General features: G+C 44.2%; 1 protein-coding gene across 1 annotated transcript in view; it reads right to left on the bottom strand.

The window, feature by feature from the left end:
• LOC122245758 (uncharacterized) overlaps positions 1 to 5,000 on the bottom strand; it is a 19,396-nt gene that overhangs the window by 11,936 nt on the left and 2,460 nt on the right. Inside the window, exon 2 of the mRNA XM_043003740.2 lies at positions 3,805 to 3,858. The gene's annotated coding sequence lies outside the window, so the exon portion shown is untranslated. The remainder of the gene's footprint in view (positions 1 to 3,804; positions 3,859 to 5,000) is intronic.

Here is a 5,000-nt window from a genome sequence, read left to right as displayed (position 1 = left end):
GTGAAGCTTTTATAAGTTTTGATTTTAAGAACAAATGGTATTTATTGAACTGGCCATGTATTAAATTAAACATTTTTCATCCAATGTTCTTCAATTAAGAATATTTACAAACTTTGTGTCACATGAAATTATAATCAGTCCTTGGCAACATAATACCAAATATGGGAAGCTTCTAACATTTGGCCTGTGGATAGATAGGAAGGAAATTTAATGTTAGGACACTTCACATTCTTATCTTTCAAAATTCTTCTCTTTTCAAAAATACTATGCTATATATTAAGATAATGTTGAAACTACATTTTCATGTTTCAAATACCTGGGATGATAATTACGTTATTGTATCAAGCAAAATATTCATGGGCATTTACTCATACTTACTCAAGTTTGAAAACACTAAGTATTAAAAAAATAGCCCACTTCATCCATCCCTCCTGGTGGTCTTGTCCACTTGAGTTACTTTTCTTTAACATAAAGCCCAATTCAGTTTCATAAAGCTTCGTTCTCAGTACTATAATAGCATACTAAATCCTTTATAAAAGGGTCTTCATCACTTGACCTTCTCAGCACCATTTGCTGGGTTCTCTCAGCTCCTTGCATGCAGGCATATTTTTCTAGGTTATTCACAGTTGCATAATATTGTAAGACTACATGTTATTAACCCATTGCGAGCATGCGTCATGACATCCATGACACAGGAGCCTTGGCCTGACGACTGGCGTCATTATATACATGACATTCGGGATTTAGGATCATTGTGCTATTTTATTGTGCTATGAGTATGGAGTGAGTGAGGATGACAACTGCAGTCATAATTATTATAATTACCGTAATATTAAGCAAATCTAACATCCAAACCCTAGATAACACCACTTTCTTCTAGCACAGCAGGAGAGAGAGCCTTGAACAGCACCCATCCATGTTCTCTATCAAGCACTATCTATATAGAGCAATGGCACACAGCAAGTTACCTACCTCTTGCTCTAAAGTACTGCTGATGAAGGATGTGCCAGCAGAACGAGAAGAGGAAGGTAACTCAAACCATGCCCAGTGTCTAAAATGTGCCCCTGTGCCAGTAGGGATGTCTTTTACTGTGGCACTCACTGTTATAAGCACAGGTTTCCTTCTTCTTCCCTACCTTTTCATGTCATCTTCATTGTAGATGGTTATGTTTCATATCAATTTATAACAGTACACGAACATAAAAAAAATCATGTTTTTTGTCCTCCCATAACCAGTAATACTTCTATCATACTGAGCATAAGGAAAATAATGAGCTGATATAGATCCTATACTACAATTTTAGTAAACTGTAACATTGATAGAGCCTGTCATATGACACATGTAAGTCTCTAAACACAATAAAACACAAAAATTAAAACACAAACATGGCTCTAGTTTTACAATGAGGGATTGAAAAAAAGTGGGAAAAGTCAAAGTATGTTGCATGAAGCTGCCTCACTCTGAAATAAAACCCATTCTGGAGACTGTGCAATGGTTTAAACTTCTAGCTTTCTTTCCCTTATAATTACATTTCTATTTGTACATCATATTCGTTTCTGAGGACTGTGAATACAATCACAAAGTAGACAAAAATCATACTTTTTAAAAGATTAACCCATTGCAGACGGAGATAAATTTGCTTACCCAGCCTCCAGGATAGGTTTTATTTTAGAGAGAGATCGCTGCAGTTGACTAAAATTGTAGTATATTATCCATATTAGCTCATTATTTTCTTTATACTCAATGTGATAGAAGTGTTGTTGTTTTATGGGAGGACAAAAGGCAACTTTATTTTTTTGTATTTTTGTGCTGTCATGAACGAATACGAAACATATAATCACCTACAATAAAGATAACAAGAAGAGGTATGGAAGAGGAATGAAACCTGTGTTTGTGACTGTGAGTGCCACAGTGAAAGGAATCCATATTGGCACAGGAGCACATTTTAGACACTGGGTATGGATTGAGTCACCTTCCTCTTCTCGTTCTGCCTGCACATCCTTCATCAGCAGTACTTTAGAGCAAGGGTTCATCAACTTAGTGTGTGCCATCCCTCTATGGAGACAGTGCTTGCTAGAGACCGTGAATGGGTGCCATTCAAGGCTCTCTCTCCAGCTTGTGCTAGGAAAAAGTGGTGTCATCTAGGTTTTGGACTTTAAGCTAGCACGATATTACGGTAATTATAGTAATTATGACTGCAGTAGCCATCATCACTTATTCCTTTTTCATAGCAAAATATAATAGCACAGTGATCCAAAATACCCGAACGTCATGTACGTCATGACGCACGTCGTCAGGCCAAAGCTCCTACATCATGTATGTCATGACACCCGTCCGCAATGGGTTAAACAAATTACCCACAAAATTGATCAAAGAATGCACCAATTGAGTTTTGATGCTAAGGCTGAACCTGCATCTTTAAATCTCTTCCTCAGACTCAAAGCACGGATTTCTAAAAATTGTAGGGATTGTTTGACCAGTGTATGCCATAAACAGCAAGGATAGGGAGAGTTGTGTCATTTAACATAAGAGGCACTGATAACTGCTGAGCCAAGCAACTCAACAATCACATCCTAAGATTCAGAGTTGCCATTACATAGCATTTACCAGAAGTCATTATGATCTTGACGGCCATAATTTCAAATTAGCTATTCACTAATGAGTCATTATATAAGAAGTATTAATAAGACTACTGTAGGCTAACTAAACAATATTAATAGAATGTCATCAAAATTCTGCCTTATTAACCCTTTCCTGACAGGGCACGCGCTACGCAAAAACCCCTACGCCGGGCCACTGCAATATTGCATTGGAAACGTCACACTGGCATGACACCCCGGCATCGGGAATTTAGCTGTGTCACATGAGCGTGACACACCGTCGTCATAAGGTTAATAAGATGATGGTAGACATTTTTAGGCAATATCATGATTCTTATTTCTTGACTAGTTAACGATGGGGATAGATTTGCTTACCCAGGATCCAGGATGGGTTTTATTTCAGAGCATGGCAGCTTCACGTAACAAATTTTGATTTTTCCCACTCTCTTTTAGTCACTCAGTGCCAGAGCCATTTTTTGTTTTATTTTTTATGTTTTACTGTATTTAGAGACTTATAATTGTTTTATCACAGGCTCTCTCAATTCTGCAGTTGACCAAAATTGTCGTTCAGGGTACATATCAGCTCATTTTTTTCTTTATACTCAGTGTGATAGAAGTATTGCTGTTTTAGGGGAGGACAAAAAGCAACTTTATTTCTTCACATTTGTGTGCTTCTATGAACATATACAAAACACATCCACAGATGCACTCCTTCATCTGTGGTACTTTAGAGCAAGAGGTCAGTAACTTGCTATGTGCCATCGCACTATAAAGAGAGTGCTTACTGGAGACCGTAGATGGTTTAAGGTTTACTTCATTTAAGGTTCTCTCTCCTGCTGGTGCTAGAAGAAAGTGGTGCTATCTAGGTTTTGTATGTTATTTGAAACTCATTTTGCTTAAAATTATGGCAGTTATAAGAATTATGACTGCAAATGTCATCATCACCCACTCATTACTCATAGTGCAATAAAATAACAGTGATCCAAAATCCACGAACATTATGACCAGAGCCAGAGCTCCTGTGTCATGTAAGACGAAAAAAACAAGTCACCTGTTGTTAACGGGTTAATATATCTAATTTACATTCAAACTACCTCATGATTGAACATAAAAAAACAAAGCTATTTCATGTGAACATACTGTCTTACTGTCAGTGGCAATAAAATTATCAAATAATGTGACACCTGCTGTGCCTCATATTTACCTATAGATAGAGGTGGGCCTTCTGTGTGTTGATCATAGCTCTTGGTTGTGAGTCCTGTAAATATTAAATACAATTACTTAACCATACTAAACAAAACAAAAAAAATGCTTAATCTATACACAAAAAAAGTGAGAGAGAGAGAGAGAGAGAGAGAGAGAGAGAGAGAGAGAGAGAGAGAGAGAGAGAGAGAGAGAGAGAGAGAGAGAGAGAGAGAGTGTTGTGTTTGTGTGTGTGTCTGTCTGTCTGTCTGTCTGTCTGTCTGTCTGTCTGTCTGTCTGTCTGTCTGTCCGACCGACCGACCGACCGACCGACCGACCGACCGACCGACCGACCGACCGACCGACCGTCCGTCCGTCCGTCCGTCCGTCCGTCCGTCCGTCCGTCCGTCCGTCCGACCGACCGACCGACCGACCGACCGTCCGTCCGTCCGTCCGTCCGTCCGTCCGTCCGTCCGACCGTCCGTCCGTCCGACCGTCCGTCCGTCCGTCCGTCCGTCCGTCCGACCGACCGACCGACCGTCCGTCCGTCCGACCGTCCGTCCGTCCGTCCGACCGACCGACCGTCCGTCCGTCCGTCCGACCGACCGACCGTCCGTCCGTCCGTCCGTCCGTCCGTCCGTCCGTCCGACCGACCGACCGACCGACCGACCGACCGTCCGTCCGTCCGTCCGTCCGTCCGACCGACCGACCGACCGACCGACCGTCCGTCCGACCGTCCGTCCGTCCGACCGTCCGTCCGTCCGTCCGACCGTCCGTCCGTCCGTCCGTCCGACCGACCGACCGACCGTCCGTCCGTCCGAGCGACCGTCCGTCCGTCCGTCCGTCCGTCCGACCGTCCGTCCGACCGTCCGTCCGTCCGTCCGTCCGTCCGACCGTCCGTCCGACCGACCGACCGTCCGTCCGTCCGTCCGTCCGTCCGACCGACCGACCGTCCGATTGACCGTCCGACCGACCGTCCGTCCGTCCGTCCGTCCGTCCGTCCGTCCGACCGTCCGTCCGTCCGACCGACCGACCGACCGTCCGACCGACCGACCGACCGACCGTCCGTCCGACCGACCGACCGTCCGTCCGTCCGTCCGTCCGTCCGTCCGTCCGTCCGACCGACCGACCGTCCGTCCGACCGACCGACCGACCGTCCGTCCGTCCGTCCGTCCGTCCGTCCGTCCGTCCGCCCGTCCGTCCGTCCGTCCGACCGAC

The sequence above is a fragment of the Penaeus japonicus genome, unplaced genomic scaffold, assembly GCF_977035675.1.
Source record: "Penaeus japonicus unplaced genomic scaffold, GWHDUDI00000001_assembly GWHDUDI00000004, whole genome shotgun sequence".
Lineage (NCBI taxonomy): Eukaryota > Metazoa > Arthropoda > Malacostraca > Decapoda > Penaeidae > Penaeus > Penaeus japonicus.
The sequence above is the reverse complement of the archived record's forward strand: the minus strand, read 5'-3'. Positions and strand labels throughout refer to the sequence as shown.